This window comes from Lonchura striata, chromosome 26 (genome assembly GCF_046129695.1).
Source record: "Lonchura striata isolate bLonStr1 chromosome 26, bLonStr1.mat, whole genome shotgun sequence".
NCBI classification, from domain to species: Eukaryota; Metazoa; Chordata; class Aves; order Passeriformes; family Estrildidae; genus Lonchura; species Lonchura striata.
In genome coordinates this window covers 6,645,091-6,663,886 of record NC_134628.1, presented here as the reverse complement: position 1 = coordinate 6,663,886, position 18,796 = coordinate 6,645,091, and positions in this window count along the sequence as shown.

Here is an 18,796-nt window from a genome sequence, read left to right as displayed (position 1 = left end):
CTGGGTGGGATTTCAGGTCCTTTCCCACCCAAACCTTTCTGCGAATCCATGACTCTCCCTTTTCCAAAGGCACAGTCTCAGTGAAGCAAGTCACAAGATCCAGCCTCAGAAGGAACCTCCTGGAGCTCTGAGCTTCAGCCACAGACCAGCAGTTCCCAGATCCAATATTCCTGCCCAGCACTGTTTTTAAGTGAGAATGAGATGGATGATTTTGGATATGATTTTGAAAAAATGGTGCAAGCAGGCAGGAAGGATTGCTGGAGATTATTTGCAACTGTGGACACTGGGAAAGGAGCGTGGATGTGGCCACAGCTGAGCTGTTCCCCTTCCTGGGAATATCCTGAAGCCCTGAGCTGTTCCCCTTTCCCAGGAACTCTGGGCTCTGCCAGGGAGGATGGGCCTGACAGGACCCTGAATCCCTGAACTATTCCCATTCCCAGGAACTCCCTGAATCCCTGAGCTGTTCCCAGGAACCCCTGAATCCCTGAACTATTCCCATTCCCAGGAACTCCCTGAATCCCTGAGCTGTTCCCAGGAACCCCTGAATCCCTGAACTATTCCCATTCCCAGGAACTCCCTGAATCCCTGAGCTGTTCCCATTCCCAGGAACACTCTGAATCCCTCAGGAGAATTCCTGTGGCTGGAACTGTCCATCCTGATGGCACAAAGAACCTGCCAGGTTTTCCTATGGTCTATCTCAAGTTGAAATCAAAATCATTTCAGTATTTTGCCCTTTTTCTTTTGTTTCTGAGGAAATCTGGCTGCAGGATCTTTGTTCCCCATGTATTTCCATGTTCTGAAGCACTTGGAATATAAAAATGGAGTGTGAATCATATCCTTGCTTTAAATAAAGCTCCTTCCACCCTTAAGGATGTGTTTGTCACTGATTGTGTGACTCCTGTGATTGAGCAGTGTTTAGAAGGAATAAAGCAGCCAATAATTATCCTGAAATTCCACCAAGGAGTGCTTTATTGAGGAAGAAATAATGAAAGGGGCAATGTTTGAGGGGAAGAAATAAAGTTTTTTATTAAATCAAATTATAGAGCTGGAAAAGAAAGACTGGCTTTTAACCACAGCTCAGAGTTTGGCCATGGACAGTGGAAAATGTGGAAAACTCGATTTTTTCTCTCTATCCTATTTAATCTAGAGATGTTTGTGAGTCACCCCTGCCTCCCTTCCATCCTCTCCCAGCAGAGCTGTCACGGCATTGTCACAGCGGGACAATAAAAGTCATCTCCTCATCTGCCAGGGGGATGGATTGGGGAAATGATTTGTAGAAGAGCAGAAAAAAAGAAATATTACATTTTTATTTACCTATTACCTGCTGCAGATCCCACCTTCACGTCGCTGTTTTCCTGCTTTTCCTTCGGGATGCTGTGCTGGGAACCCTGGGAAGGGCTGGGTGATCCCTCACATTGTGGGCTGAGGTGGCCTTTTCTCCACTCCAAAATGTCCCAACGCTTTCCAGGCAATAAAAAGTTTGGAGAGCTGGCCCCGGAGCCAGAGAAGTTTCTCCAGTTCCTGTGGGATGCAGGGCTCAGCTTCAGCAGGTTCATGGATCCTCTGGGATCTGAGTTCTGGGAATCACAGCTCAGGATGTGTGCCTTCTGCACCATGCTCTGATGGGCAGAACCCGCTTTTTCCTTCACTTTCCCATTTTATCCCAAAATTTCCCTTCTTTGAGCTATTCCTGGCCCCTCTCTACTCCTGAGGGTGAAGAAATAGGGCTGAGAAGGGGGATTTTGGTGGCACAGCTCACACATCATTCTGGGACTCTCTCCTGGGTCACAGAGGAGGGTCACGGTCCTGAGAGCTCCTTTATCCAGGGAAGAAGTGGAGCCACCATCCCTGGAAGTGTTCAAAGCCCAAGCAGACACTTCCTGACATGGCTTAGCGGGAATGGTGGGATTCGAAGGTTGGACTCAATAATCTTGGTACGTCTTTTCCAGCCTTGATGTGATTCTTAATGATCTGAACCAGGAAGAGGCTGGAACACTCCAGAACTTCCTCTAAGATATTCAGTCCCACCACATCTCCAGGAGCTCTAGGACAGACAGGAATTCCATATGTCCCAAATACCCCTACTTTCACGTTCCCAAATAAATCTGATTTTCCCCCAGTGTTTTGAAGGTCCAGCGTGGAGGACACCCAGCCACAGATGTTCAGCAGAGCCTGGGAGAACTGGTTGGAGTAGGAATTGAAATTCCAGCAATCCCAGTGTCCAGAGCAGGGACTGACCATGGACACTGCCGGGGAAGGAGCAGCAGGAGATCTGAGGGACCGATGGAATGTGGTCCATGACACACTGAGTGCCCCGGACACCAACTCCATGAGTGTCCCTCGGGAGAAAAAACATCTGGAGCAGTGAGAAATGTCCCTGTCCCCAGGGCTGGGGGTGACAGAGAGAATCTGAGGAAATCTGGGGTGGAGAGGGAAGGAGAGGTCATGGGAACCCTCTGGAGAGAGCAATCTGTGTGCAGGCACATCCATGAATACGGACACACATCCATGAATACGGACACACATCCAGGAATACGGACACACATCCATGAATACGGACACACATCCATGAATATGGACACACATCCAGGAATACGGACACACATCCAGGAATACGGACACACATCCAGGAATACGGACACACATCTAGGAATACGGACACACATCTAGGAATACGGACACACAGCCATAAATAAATATGGACACACAGCCATAAACGTGGACACACAGCCATGAACAAGGACACACAGCTGTAAACATGGACACACATCCATGGACATGGACACACAGCCATGGACATGGACACACAGCCATAAATATGGACACACAACCATTAATGTGGACACATATCCATAAACATGCACACACATCCATGAACATGGACACATCCCATCCATGAACATGGACACATCCATGAACATGGACACACAGCTGTAAACATGAACACACATCCATGAACGTGGACACACAGATGTAAATGTGGACACACAGCTGTAAACATGGACACACATCCATAAACATGGACACACATCCATAAATATGGACACACAGCCATCAATATGGACACACATCCATAAACATGGACACACATCCATAAATATGGACACACAGCCATCAAGATGGACACACATCCATGAACATGGACACACATCTGTAAACGTGGACACACATCCATAAATATGGACACACATCCATAAACATGGACACACAACTATAAACATGGACACACATCCATAAACATGGACACACAGCTGTAAACATGGACACACATCCATTGCTATGGACACACATCCATGAACATGGACACACATCTGTAAACGTGGACACACAACTATAAACATGGACACACGTCCATTGCTATGGACACACATCCATGGACATGGACACACAGCTGTAAACGTGGACACACACTGCAAACACAGACGCAGACACACACGTAAATACAGACACACACACGGATGTGGATGGTTGTGCATGGAGACAAACAAGCATCCTGACACCAGGAACCTCACCAGGAACCTTCTTCCAGCAGCTCAAACACGGACACCAGCAAGGGACGAGTGACCCGCCCCTCCACCAAGGGGGTTGGATGAATGGACGGCCTCCAGACATGGAAAAGGCATGAACAAGGCCCTGATTTGGAGCTCTTCCAGCTCTGGCAGGACACGGGGAGGGGTTGCTGTGCTTAACCTGTGAAACAAATTTGCTGAGACCCAGCTGCTTGTGTTGGCAGTGCTATGGTGCCATCCAGGGCCACCATCTCCTTCCCAGGCCTCCTCCTGCCTTCCAGCCTGAGGGGTAGCTCCAGGAAATCTCCTTTTCTTCCATGTCCACGGCTCCTGAGTTCTCCAGACATTTCTCCCAGGCTCTCTCACTCCCCTGGGCAACTCAGCAGCTCTCTGGTGAGGGTGACAGCCAGGTTGTCCCAGAAAGTGTGCAGGTGGCTCTTGGGACAGGCCCAACAAGGCAAATAATTGTCCACAAACCACCAAAACTAATTCCATTCTTCCTCTGGCAGTTTTGGAAAGCGGTTCTGGAGCCTCCACTGCTGCTGAGTGATGAGGAAAAGCTTTTCAGTCTCAGAGAAGGTGAGAGGGTCATGACTGGAGTCTCAGGCACCCTGCAGGGATGGGGACAGTCCTGCTCCTGTGGGACGAGGCACTGGAGCACCTTCATGCCCCAAACCGGAGCAAATCTCTCTAAAATTCCTCATTCTCCCCAGGTCAGTGGGAAGGAGTGGTGGGATGGGAATGGCTCCTCCCTGTTCCTCAGAGATCTGCAGCAGACTCTGCTGCTGCACAGAAAATGGGGAGAAACCGTGGATTTGAGGGACTTTTTCCACCTTCCCATTCCCTGTCAGCAGCCCTGGAAAAGCAGGTGTGGCAGAAAACGACCTTGGTTATAGGGTCCCTATAAAGGTGATTTTGCTCTTGTCATGTGTCACAGCCATCGTGGGCTGGATTCCCCCATGGAGAGGGCAGGGAAGAAAGCACGGAGCTGTTCTGCCAGAAGATGAACTGACAGCTCGCTGTGTCTCTCCACAGTCCATCTCCACATTTATCTTCCTCTCCCCATCCTGCTCTTCCCACGTGCAATCTGCTGCTCTGGAGCAATCCGGGTTTCCATGAAACCCCTGGGGTGATGGGGAGGGAGCTGCTCTGCCTTGGGAGCCTCTCTTAGAGCTGGGTTCAAATCACTGCTCCTCCTTTTCCCTTCTCAACTCTCCCCAGTCTCCAGGGAGATCAGGGGAACCATTCCAGCTGGGGAGGAATTTTCCACCTAAACACTTTCCTGACCTGAAATCACTTCTTATCTTCCCAGCAGAAAACATTATTTCCATACAAGGTGCCTTTTCCCTCAGCAACTAAAACCCTTGAGCTCAGATTCCAGAAAAGAGAGGTTTTATCCTGAACATTGAGCACCAAGGATGGTTTTCTTTGCAAATAAAATTCCCCAGGATGTGTCCTGAGGGGCCCATCCCGGGAGTTTCCAACCCCCTGGTGAAGGCTGGGAGCCAGCAGCACATCAGCTCCCTGCAGAGCTGCTCAGCTCCTTCAAACCACCAGCACAGAGCTGGAGAGCCAAGGAACCCTCCCAAGCCAGCCAGACTTGGCTGCCAGAGGGGTCTGAACTCATTCCTGGCGATGCTGTTGGCAGCTCTGCTTCCCTGGGATCTGTGGATCCAGCCCTGGAAAGGCTGGAGCTGACTAATGGCAAACATGTGGGCATCTCCTTCCCTTCCCTTCCCTTCCCTTCCCTTCCCTTCCCTTCCCTTCCCTTCCCTTCCCTTCCCTTCCCTTCCCTTCCCTTCCCTTCCCTTCCCTTCCCTTCCCTTCCCTTCCCTTCCCTTCCCTTCCCTTCCCTTCCCTTCCCTTCCCTTCCCTTCCCTTCCCTTCCCTTCCCTTCCCTTCCCTTCCCTTCCCTTCCCTTCCCACCGGGATGCAGGATCAGGACAGGGATGCAGGATCAGGGCAGGGATGCAGGATCAGGGCAGGGATGCAGGATCAGGACCGGGATGCAGGGATGCAGGATCAGGGCAGGGATGCAGGATCTGGACAGGGATGCAGGATCAGGACAGGGATGCAGGATCAGGACAGGGATGCAGGATCAGGGCAGGGATGCTCCGCCCTCTCCTCTGCCCCAGCAGCTCAGCCCAGCAGCACCAGCTGGCCCCGCACGAGGCTTGGCAGCAAATCCCAGGATTCTGGGCTAAAAGGAGCCTTTTCCAGGCCAGATGGAGGCAGGGATGGTGGCTTGTGGTGCTGTGGGCTGCCAGCAATGGCAGGGATAACCCTGGAGAGGGAAAACATGAAGGTTTCCCTTTGGATTGTGTCCCCCACTGTCCCCACCTTCAGACAGCCCAGGCCTTGGAGCAGGGATGTCCTGGGAGCAGCTGGAAGTGTTTTCCTTGCACATGGACATCTGCAGGGCCTCATTTGTGCCCACAGCCAGGAGGACTGGAAGATTTCCAGGAAATCTGTTCCTACCCCAAGGAGTGCTGTGAAAAACCCCCGAGGAGCTGTGGGGGGGCTGGTGGAGCAACTGGGATCATCCAAGAGGGAAAATCGAGGTGTGAAACCAGGCCATGGCTTCCAGACAAGCCCTGGCGGCATTCAGGGTTGGCTTTTTGTGGATACAGCAGGGACGTTGATATTGTTAAACCTTTCCAGTGTGGAGTGATGGCAATGACCATTCCTGGAACTAAAAAAAAAGGATTTTGCCCAATCCTCTGTCCCCTGGTAGCTCCCAGCATGGGCTGCTGGGTTTCAGATGCCTCGCCCTGCAGAGCCAAATCCTCCTGGCAGAAGGTCTGTGACCTCAGGGACAACATTCCCCCTCAAAGCCCCAGATCCCAAATCCATCTGCACAGCCCTTTGTGTCCATGGTTGGAATAATAAAATCATTGAGGTGGCAAAATCCCTCTGAGATCATCGAGCCCAACTGTTACCCCAGCGCTGCCAAGGCCAGAGTCTCCAACCCTGGGCTCGGTTTTGGGTCCCTTTGGACAAGAAGGACCTGGAGGGGCTGGAGTGAGCCCAGGGCAGGGAAGGGAGCTGGGAAGGGGCTGGAGAATCCCTGAGGGAGCTGGGAAGGGGCTCAGCCTGGAGAAAAGGAGGCTCAGGGGACCTTGTGGCTCTGCACAGCTCCTGACAGGAGGGGACAGCCGGGGGGTCGGGCTCTGCTCCAGGAACAGGGACAGGAGGAGAGGGAACGGCCTCAGGCTGGGCCAGGGCAGGCTCAGGGTGGCAGCAGCAGGAATTTCCCCATGGAAAGGGGTCAGGCCTTGGAACTGCCCAGGGAGGTTTGGAGTGCCCATTCCTAGAGGTGTCCAGGAACCACTGGAGGTGGCACCGAGTGCTCTGGGCTGGGGACAAGGGGTGTCAGGTCACAGATTGAACGTGATGATCCCAAAGGCCTTTTCCAGCCCAGCTGATTCAGGGATTCAGGGATTCTGGGAGGTCCCTGCTGGCAGCAGCTGCCTGAGGCAAAGCTGAGAGACAGCCTGGGCTTTGCTTCCCGACATGGAACACACTGTGCGAGACAGATCCTGGTGGGACTGAGGTTCACACATTCCCAAGGAAGTTTGGATGGAAGATCCAAGTGAGATGACACTTTAACTGGAAATAACAGCAGCAGAGAAATCAACAAACTCCAGGCCTTGGAGCCCGTTCCTTCATTTCCATCAAATCCAGCGTATTCTTCCAAAACTCTCTGGAGCAGAGCATTGTGTTTCTTATCCCAGAAGACACCACCAGCAGTTTCTGGTTCAAATTATGAGGTAATAAAACAAACCCCACCACGCTGCTGTTTGTTACTAATTATGGGACTTGTGTTTTGGTGTCAGCAGCTCCCAGCCTCAATCCACTGGCAGTAATAACAATCCGAAAGCAATTCAGGTCGGATTTTACAAGCCTTTAAACACATTATCTCTGACTCCAGTCAAATCATCACTCCTGGATGATATTCCTAAAAGACACAGTCAGCAGATGTTCCTGAGTGTGGATCCAGCTGTTTTCTCTGCTGATGTATGGACAGATGTGACTTTATCATTAATCTCATCCCATGTCCAGGAGTGGAATTTGAATTTTGGGAGGCAGGATGGCAGCAGAAATGGACCCAGCAGGGTATTTAGACAGGAGGTAAGAACGGGCTCGTCCCTCCTGATGGGAGTGGTGGCACTGGATGTTTCCAGGGATAAAATGCCCTGGAACCCTCAGGCACCCAAGATGGCTTTAGGAGGGGTCACAGAGCCCTGCTGCCCACTGGCCATGGGTCAGAAGGGTCAGGTTCTGATGTCTTTATGGAATTATAAAATCATCAAGATTGGAAAAGCCCCCTGAGATCATCAAGCCCAACCTTTAACCCAGCCCTGCCCATGCTCCCAAGTGCCACCTCCACAGGGCTTCTAAATCCCTCCAGGGATGGGAAACCAGCAGCTGTGCCAGGGCTGGACAACCCTTTCCATGGAGAATTCCTCACAAAAATCCTGCCCTGGCCCAGCCTGGGGCCGTTCCCTCTCCTCCTGTCCCTGTTCCTGGAGCAGAGCCCGACCCCCCGGCTGTCCCCTCCTGTCAGGAGCTGTGCAGAGCCACAAGGTCCCCCTGAGCCTCCTTTTCTCCAGGCTGAGCCCCTTCCCAGCTCCCTCAGGGATTCTCCAGCTCCTTCCCAGCTCCCTCAGGGATTCTCCAGCCCCTTCCCAGCTCCCTCAGCCTCTCCTGGGGCTGCAGCACATTCCAGCAATGAGAGCTGAAATCAGCCTCTGTGATTCCCAGAATTCTTGAATGTTTTGGGTGGGAAGGGACCTTAAATCCCACCCATTCCACCCCTGCCCTGGCAGGGACCCCTCCCACTGTCCCAGGAGCTCCAGCCCCAGTGTCCAGCCTGGCCTGGGGCACTGCCAGGGATGTTGAGGATGTGAAGAGCTCATATCTGACTGCTGCAATCATGGGCAAAAGCAGCAATCCTGGAGGCAGTGAGGACTGATAGCACAGCTGGAAAGGGTCACCTGGAGGAGGAATATCTCATGGTGGGCTCTGAGCAGCTTCCCAAGCTTCCAGAAGGATTCAGTATCTGGAGTCACATCAGGACAGCAGCCCTGGCTATGGAGGGAGCTTTATTTGCAGCTCCAGCAGGAAACTTCCACCTCAGCACTGCTGATTGCACTGCTGCTCCCCTCACCTGCAGGATATGGAGTGTCAGACTGGAGGTTTTTGCAGATGAGAGATAACAACTGTCGGAAAATTAAATTAGGAGTGCTTAGAAAGCGCTCCTGGAGCTGCAGAGCCAGGCCAGCTGTGCCTGCCACACCTGGGGAGTGCAGTGGGAGCTGATAAAATCTTGCTGTTTCACCCAGCAACAGGTCCTGGAGGGAAATTGTCACCTGGCCAGGGAGGAGGAAGCAGCTCTCGGAGCCAGGAGAAAGCAGAGGCAGGTTTCAAGAGGCACAGAGGCGTCACCAGGCCTTTGATGTGTGTTTGCAGTGTGTGTTCCAAAAAAAGCTGCTGTGCCTCCTTGTGTTTTGTTTGGATCGGTCAGGTCAGGAGGAGGGGACAGGGATTGAGGAGGCCTCGATGCTCCTTCAAGCTCTGCTGGGTTCCCCCATCCCCAAACCGGGGGTACAGGGAGAAACTGCCCACGAACAAACAGATGCAAAATAAAAAGAATAAAACATCCCTCATGGTTTCTCAGGGCAGGCTGGAGAACCAGCAGGAAATTCTGCTCCTGCCCTGAGCTCATCCCTCAGCGTGGGCAGCAGGACAAGAGAGGGGATCCTCCCCCCTGCCCTGCTCAGGTGATTCCTCACCTGCAGAGCTGCCTCAGCCCTGGGACCAGCAGCAGCAGCACCTGGAGATGCTGGAGGGAGCCCAGAGGGATCCACGGAGCTGCTCCAGGGCTGGAGCCCCTCTGGAGCCAGGCTGGAGAACTGGGGGTGCTCCCTGGAGAGGAGAAGCTCCAGGAGAGCTCAGAGCCCCTGCAGGGCCTGGAGGGGCTCCAGGAGAGCTTTCTCCTTCTCCTTCTCCTTCTCCTTCTCCTTCTCCTTCTCCTTCTCCTTCTCCTTCTCCTTCTCCTTCTCGGTGCTGTTTGTCCCTGGTCTCCTCTGACAAGGAGGATCCGACCCTGGATCCCTGCCATGTGCAGAATCCTGACACTTTACTTCTGTTGACAATCAACTGCCCCTGCCAGGGATGAGGAGAGGGGGGATTTGGAAATGATCCTGGGAAAGGTCCCTTTCCACAGCAGAGAGCCGAGGGATGGGCAGCAGGACACCCTCAGGGTGGCCATGCAGGGCTCTCCAGGTCCTCCAGCCAGGTCTGGCTCTAAACCCAACCCAGCCCCACTGAAATGTTGTTTCTGTGGGGCCACATCGCTGTGAGCTCCTGAAGCAGCCATCGATGCTTTATCCATGAAATTTCCTCCTTCTCCTCCCTCTCAAATGGGAGGAATTCTCTCCCTAGGTGATCCCAATCTCTCTGCCCTGGAGCTCCTCTTGAGGAACAGCTAAAAAAGCCACCAATGATCCTGTCCCCAGGTCCCCCTGCCATGGACACATCACGGACCTGTCACCTCATGAGCCAGAGCAACACACAAACCCTTGGCTTTGGGAAATATCCCACAGAAATTCCTTCCCTCCAAATATTTATTTTCATGACCCAACGGGTCAAACAGCCCAAGATGTTTTCTCAGTTGCTTCAAACTGAAGCAATCCAAGAATTCTGGGAATCTTCCTCGGAGCCGAGGTCCTGGGCGAACAATGCAGGACGTGGCCGAAGGTCTGCGTGGAGCACCCACCCTCCACATCTGCTGGGCTTTCCTTGGAGATTTATGATGGACAAAAGAGCTCTTGGAAGAGTTGCTCTTCTCCTGTTGGAGCAGATGGACAGAAATACTTCACACATGACTCAAATTCTGGATGGCTCCACCACAAACTCCAGACGGGAACGAGCGGGATGGACATGAAACCGTCCTTGATTTATAGACAACCCCACAAAATAAATCCCAGCCTTGCTTGGGGATCTTCCCCACTTCAGTTTCACTCTTGATCTCCAAGCCAAAAGGCTGAAATTCCAGGTTTTTGCAGCCCCAAAGCCAGTAGCAGTAAAAGTTTATAAAATCCTGGTGGATTTGTGCCGCAGGTTGAGTGGGGAAAGTGATCTGAGATGAAATTACTGCTGTGGAAAACAGGGATGGATTTCCAAGGCTGCACTTCCAGGGCTGTGCTCCTTCCTACCTGGGCTGGAACAATAAATATTTAACGAGGCAAATGGATTCTCCTGCACTCATAATTAAGGGAAGGGGGGTATAAATTGCATTCCTAATTATTCCTAACAAAAGGGAAAGCAATTTCCTCTGTGATCAGTGAGAATTCCATTTCTCCCCAAGTGAAGTAGGAGCAGGGAATGGATTGGAAAGGAATGGGTTTGAAAGAGGATATTTAGCATCTGATGGGGGATAAAATGCAGCACTCACCTCTAATGGGGAGTTTTATTCCATTTAAACTGGTTTTACTGGGATAACATTGGGAATTCTGGGCTCATGGACCATGGGGAACTCCCCATCCTCGGGCCTCAGTTTCCCATTTATAATATGAGGATAAAACTGGCTGGAGCTCACAAGGACTTTGTTCCTGGAACACTTTTTTTGAATGCCAAAAATATGGATTGCAACATCTCTTGGAAAAAAATCCTCTCTGAGCAGATTTGTTGTTGGAAAGCATGAATATCCAAGTGTGGAATTTTCAAATATTGCTTCATATTTTATGATTTTTCCCCCATAGTTATTTTTATGACTTTGAAGTGTTTTGCTTCACAATCCCCAACTGTGAACACAGGGATTTATTGACTGATAGCAAAATAAAAAATAGATGAACAGCACAGAATCATGGAAGTGGCATCCAGCCTACCTCCAGCTGTCCTAAAAAGAGTGGAAATGGTCCTAAAAAGAGGGAAAATGTTACTAAAAAGGGGAAAATGGTCTTAAAAACAGGAAAAATGGTCCTAAAAAGAGGGAAAATTTTCCTAAAAAGAGGGAAGGAGCAGGGCTTGGATTTCTCCTGTCTTGGTTACTGTAGGGGAATCTCACCCTCTTCCCACTCAATGATCCAATGAAGCTGCAGCCCCTTCCCTGCCCTCTCCCCTCCATCCTGGAGCATCCCTAAATCCCTGGCACTGTTCACACCCTTCTTTCCCTGGATGCTCCTGCCCTGTGCTCTGGCTCCCACTCCAGGAGTTTCACCCAGTGCACCTCTTCCCATCCCTTTGAGCAGCTGATCCTGGATGGAATCACATCTCCCACACCACCAGCTCCATGTTCATGCCCTGCCCCTCTCCCAGTCCCAAATCCTTGGGGATATCCCTATAACTCTGTTCCCTTTTCCATTTCCACCTCACCAGCTCCATGTTCATGCCCTGCCCCTCTCCCAGTCCCAAATCCTTGGGGATATCCCTATAACTCTGCTCCCTTTTCCATTTCCACCCCACCAGCTCCATGTTCACCCCCTGCCCCTCTCCCAGTACCAAATCCTTGGGGATATCCCTATAACTCAGTTCTCAGTTTCCATTTCCACCCCACCAGCTCCGTGTCCTTCCCCTGCCCTTCCTCAATCCCAGATCTCTGTGGATATTCCTACATCTATAACTGTTTCCAATTTCCATATCCCACCTCACCAGCTCTGTTTCCATCCCATTTCCCAATCCCAAATCCCTGTGCTTGTCCTATATCTTTAACTCTGTTCCCAGTTCCCATTTCCACCCCACCAGCTCCATGTTCATGCCCTGCCCTTCCCAATCCCAAATCCTTGTGGATATCCCTATTACTCTGTTCCCACTTTCCATTTCCAACGCACCACCTGTGCTTCCATCCCCTGCCCTTCCCAATCCCAAATCCCTGTGGATATTCCCACATCTATAACTCTGTTCCTAATTTCCATACTCCACCCTGCCCCTTGTTCTCAGTGGATTTAACTCCAAAATTTTCACGTTCAAGACCCCAAACTGGCAAATCCTCCAGGGCAGGGGAAGCCAGGACTCTGCTGTTGGAGCTGTAGGATCTGGATCTGTCTACTGGGAATAAATTCCCCCACAGGCCCCCATGGGAAGCACAGGGAGCTCACAAATTTTGGACAAAAGTTGGCCGGAATTACCAGGCTGGGGAAAACAAGATAATTTTTTCCTTCTAACTTTGTTCTTTGAAACTGCTGAATTGTTTTGGCTGAAGCTTCCTCCCTCACTCCCCCCTTAAAAAGCAAAACCAGCCCGAGGTGGATGCTCCATTAGAGAAAATCTCAGCATAAATGATGGAAATTAAAATTATAACTCCAAGCAGAGCTTTCCAAGGGGAGTTTCAAGGCTCTTTAATAGGCCAGGACTGCTCCAGTGAATCTCTGATTTACTGGGGAATATTAATGGGCCTCTCTGCACAATTATAGCCAGAAACAGCAATTAAAGAAAAAATCAGAGAGGGGAGAAACTCAGGGAAGGATCCTCAGCCAGCACTAATTGATGCAGCTCAGAAAGCAACAGAGCTGAGCAGAATTCCACCCGTTCAGGGCAGCTCCGAGGAATTTCTCATTTCCAGCCACTTTCCTCTTGCATTTCGCTCTTTTTTTTTTTTTTTTTTTTTTTTTTTTTGCCTTGGGAAGAGCTAAAGCACCATTGGTTTAAGCCTAAAGATAAAAGAACAATTCAAGAATTAGGGATAATTACAGATTTCTTCCAGTTTGGAAAAGTTGTTTGGGGCTTTTTAATGATATATTTAATATTTTTTCAAATATTTTAAGAGTTTCAATTGTAAGAATAATTTTTAATTTTAAGAGTTCCAATTCTAAGCATCATCCAGGACCTTTTCTTTCACTTGCATCCTTTAATGGAGCAAAAGAAATTTATTATTAGGCAGTTAACACTGATATTTTTGTATGAAATATGTAATATGAGATACTTGTTAGATTATGCCCGTTGTATTAGTTCCCCCCCACCTTTGCAGTCGAGACTGGGTGTATATTGGAAACTGAGTCACAAGTAAAAGGACGTGGCTCAGCCAGGAGATGGGCTATGTCCGGACTCCAGGTGCTGACCATCGGGACTCCAGGTGTTGATCATCAGGAGCTGATCACCGCATAAACGGCCCAAGATGGATCTCATGGAAATCCTCAGACAGATCCATGTGAATGCAGCATTCCCGTAAAATCTCATCAGGGATTCACCAAATCCTCAGACAGATCCATGTGAATGCAGCGTTCCCATAAATCTCATCAGGGATTCACCTACTCTGGACACTGAATTATTCCTCCTCATCACCAAAAAAGAAAATCTTACTACCCTATGGACTCTGAATAGAAGAAAAGACTGATTGCTGAAATCTTGGCCTCAGGTGGAATTTTCCCTATAAAAACCGCTTGGGCCAGGATGGAGGTGTGTGGGCATAGGGGAAAACCTCTGCTGAAGCTGACTCCTTGTGGCACACCCAGGGCCAACCCCGGGCTTGGCTCTGTCTTTTTCTGTGGCTGGCTAGATAGAATTTGACCGCTAATAAAATTATTTTTTACTTTTAATCTGGCTGAATAAATTCTCATTTATAACAGTGACAATCCCCACCCATGGCCTCACCCCCTCCTTTCCACCCCAGCACAGAACACTCCCCAAAAATCCAACCCTTGGCTCTCTCGCTGACTTTCTGAAGTCCTGGAGCATTAACCCTGCAGTAAATTCACACCAGGAGGGGAGTTAGGAAAATTACCCTCCCCTTGCTTTTGTGAGGGGAGAAAGAAGCAAAAAAATCTCATTTCTTGAGACAAAATTTCAGGAGTAATGAGTGACACCCCCCACACCTCCTCCTTAAATATCATAAGGCCAGCTCAAAAGCCAAGACCTTGGTTGCTGTTTAAAATAGCTGATGAGGTGACAGGATTCGCTCCGGGGCTGGCTCCCCGGGTGAGCCCCAGCCAAGTCCCAGCTCATCGGGAACTTTGGAAGAGTCCAACAGCAGCACCCAAATCCTGCAAGCCCAATCGGGGAGAAAACAGCGATTATGCAAGAAAAGCTGGCAAAAACAACTCCTGTTTGCTGCTCTCCTGCGCTCTGCCCGCTGGGCTTGGAGGCTGCACGGCTCAAGTTTTCCGTGTTTGCTCCAAAACAAATAATTGCCTTTTTCGCTGGAGCTTGGGCTCAGCACATCGTTATCACCCGCTTCCCTGGGATGAGGCAGGGAGGGCCCGCGGTGCTCCGAAATGAGGTGTCTGTGGACACACGGCGGAGGAAAACTCCAACCTCCCCCTCTCCAGACGTGTGTGAGACGCTTTCCCCTCTCTGGTGAGACTCGCAGTGACCACAGAGCCTCGTGATTAACGTAGTGGATCCAAAGGAGTGGAAAAAGAACCTGGAAAAATAAAACTGTTTTCTTTTTCCATGCCAAAACCTGTGCCTGGTGTTCCACCTCTGGCTTGGACATCTCCCATGTGCTGCAAAGGGAGGAAACCTCCAGGGATTTCCCTGCTGTGCCTTGTTCCTGGTGATATTTGAGGAGCAAAAGGGGTTTGGGAGCATCGTGTGTGCCTGAATCCACATGGAGAGGGAGGAAAATCCAGTGGGAAATTCTCCTCCCAGGGTTTTTGGGTGCTGTTTGTGCCCAAGGTCGGGGTTTCCTGCTTTCAGCTCTGGGGTGCTGTGAAATCAGGCACAGGTGGGTGATTCCTCTGCTTGCTTTTCGTGGAAATCATTTCAAAACTCACCAGCTCATCCTGCACACCCAGGCATACACATGTGGCAAAGGAGAGAGTGGAAAAAGGAAAATGTGGATTGGGGTAGCTTGTTTGGAGGTTTCCCCTCCAAATTTGGGGGAATTCTCTTCAAATGTGGAGCTTGCGGGAAACAAGAACAGGGAGGGTTTGGCAGGGTGGGCAGAGGGAGCATTTGGACGCCCCAGAGGAGGCGGATTTGGCCCTGAGGAAGCCCCAGTGAGTCCCAGTGGGATCTCCCAGCCCTGCCCGCGGTCAGAGAGCTCTGGCCATGCTCTCCAAACCCTGCAGCAGCAGGAGGAACAGACCAGCTTTTTGTCTTTTCCCTTCCAGCCTCTCCATCCCTCTGGGTTCCTCTTCTCTGGAGGTGTTGATCCTTTGTCTCTGCCCAGAGAGGGTTTTAACCCAACCCTGCCTTTATGACACCCTGCAGAAAGGGAGGGAGCTGCTGAATTCCCAGATGTTCCCACCTCGGACTGTTCAGTCCCCCAGGCAGTTCCTGGGGCTGATCCTTCACCCAGCTCCCCTGTTTCAAGGCTGGAGTTTAACAGACACAAATCTGCCCTGAGGGATGGGTTGATCAGCCCCTTTCCCTTTTGCAGCTGAGCAGAGCCTCCCAAAAATGAAGGTCCTGAGAGATCCCTAGGAAGCAGCTGGAAGGCAAAGGAGAAATTCCAACTGATGCCACCCCTGGGGAAGATCCAGGTGAGCCTGGGGCCATAAATTATCAGGAGAGGGAATGATTTACCTGCACCCACCCCCCTCCCTGCCCTGCCAGACCCTTCCAAGGTGGCTCTCCATGCCCAGAATGCCCCCAGGGATGCTCTGGGACACAGAGCTGGGACAAAGCTGCACCCAAGCAGCCTTGAGACAGCATTTTACTGGTTGGCACCGTCTTTGATGGGGCTGTGAGGAGAGGAGGCAGCACAGGATATTCACATCAGAGTCACCCAGGGTTAAATTAGTGGTGGTTTAGCTTTAACCCTGACTAAACCTCTTCAGGTTGTTCTGGCAGTCCCTGAGCTGGGGATGGTGAGGGAAGAGGGAAAGGTTCTTCCCCCAGAGGTACTGGCACTGCCCAGGCTGCCCAGGGAATGGGCACAGCCCCGAGGCTGCCAGAGCCCCAGGGATGCCTGGGGTGGGGCTGGTGGGGGTCTGGGCAGGGCCAGGGGCTGGATCCATGATCCTGTGGGTCCTTTCCTACTTGGATGTTCTATAATATTCCATTATATTAATATTCCATATCTATAATATTCCATATCTATAATCTTCCATATCTATAATCTTCCATATCTATTATATTCTGTGATCTTTTGTATGAATGGGCACTCCGCCCCAGCTCTGCTCACTGCAGAACCCTGAGTTTGTTGTCAGCACCTGAAAAACAGAAGCAAGACGTAGAAAGGAAAGGTGCCAGATTAAAGACCAAACCTCACAAATCCACGCTCTCAGCAGAGCTGGGCTCACGTGCAGTCCTGAGCATCCCTCCTGCTCCTGGTTGCCAACCAAACCACCTCCAAGCCACCCTAAACCTCCCCTGGGTGCCCCTGCCCCACAGGAGGAAACTCAGGGATTATCTTCCCTCCCCTCTTCTGCAGGCAGGCTGAGCACCATCCACAAAAGCTTCCCCGGGCTGCCAGGGCTGAGCTGGGCTACTCTGGGGGCACAGGGAGGTGGCTCTGATTCATGAACAGTCCCATGAGCTCCTCAGAGAAGCAGCTCAGGGCTGGGACCTGTCGAAGACCAGCCTGGGTCAGGGGTGGCTCCGTGTGCTGGAAAGTCTCTCCTCCAGCCCGAGCTTCCAAAGAAAGGCTCAGCAGTCTCTGTTGTTCGGTCTCAAGGCAGTTTATTGCAAGTTATCTAAAAGATTTTCTTCTGGGGCTGCTGTGGTTTGCTCACAGCTCAGGCAGAGGCACACACACACCCTGACATCCTCTCTGACCCCGACTGCTTCTTCTCTCCCACCCAGGGCTGCTGCTGTCTTTTATATGGTACATTACGTGTTACATGTTCACAGTTTCCCCCAATGCCTATTACCTATATTAAATGGTGCTTTTCTATCTTTTATATGGTACATTACGTGTTACATGGTTACAGTTTTCCCAATGCCCATTACCTGTATTAAATGGTGATTTTCTATCTTTTATATGGTACATTACCTGTTACATGTTCACAGTTTTCCCCAATGCCTATTACCTATATTAAATGGTGCTTTTCTACTCTAAACCAATCTGTGAGTGTCAACATCACCAAGAACATGGAGGTGAGGAAGGAGAAAGAGGGAGGACAGGGCAGGCCCAGATCCCAAATCCATCTTAAACCCTCTGACCCCCATGTGCAAAACCAAAACCCCCTGTACAGCACTCAGAAATTCTTCCCTCTGCTTTGTGACTTCTTCTACTGTAATATCTAAACTTTTGTGACTCCTTGTTCTCCCTGCAAGGTTGGTAAATCATCCCATGGCTCAAACCCAAAATCACAGCTGTTTGCAGCTGCCTGCCAGGGTCTCAAATGCTTCTGACCTGGGCCTGGAACCTCCAAAAATGTCTGAGGGACATTTTGAGTTCCAACAGGGACCCCTCTGGGTCTTTGCTCTGTGTGTTCAGAGTTTGTGTCTGTGCAGAAGGAGCAGCTCCTGCCTGGTTGTGAGCCCGAGCAGCCACAACTCTATTGATTAATTGATAAAATTAATTGACTAAACTGGCAGGCTGAGCTGTGTCTCCACCACCACAGCAGGGTCCCATGGCCAGGCTGGACAGAGGGCGTCGAGCTCAGCCCCATTCCACAGTGGCTGCACTTTATTTTGCCAGGTTAAAGTCAGGTCTTAGAGCAGAGCAGCAGAGCAGAGGAAGAGAAAGAAAGGCCCCGAAGGCAGGAATGCCTCCTGCTGGGCTGGAAGGAGGGCACGGCCCAGCTGGTGCCATCCCAGCAGCTCTGGGCGCTCCCAGCCCTGCCTGGAGCTGGGAATGCCGGGCAGAAGGAGGAGCAGAGCTGTGCTGGGCAGTGTGGCTGGGGCCAGAGCCAGCTCCTGTTGGGGAAGATGAAACAAGAAAGCCTTATAAATATGATTGCCTGGCAAAAGACTTAGAAAATACAGAGATTGAGATGGCGACAAGTTTTGAGATACCAAAGTTTAGATACTGAACAAGTAGAAAACAATAGTACAGCCAGGATGAGGACAATCCCCCCTTCTGGTTGAACAATGCCCTTACCTACAGATAAATCCAAAGGTCAAATGGAATGTTCTATCTCACTCCCCAAAATGTTTGGGTCATCCCACACCTGTAACCCTCCCCTGAAGCATCAGGAGTCTGTGACCCCATTGGCCCAAGTCTTGTTCCAGCCCACCTTGAAGCCCCTGACAAGGAGTCCCTGAGGAGCCAGACGCTCTCTTGGAACTTCCACCCTCTTGGAACTGCCCCTCTCCTGGAACATCCTCTTGGGATCCTCTCTTATCTCCCTCTACCCCTTGCCTCTCCATGCCCCTATGCCCTGGGCCTGCCACAGGTCACATCTGGTGACTCCAAGCAGGACCTTTCACCCTCTCTAATAAACCAGATATTCTAT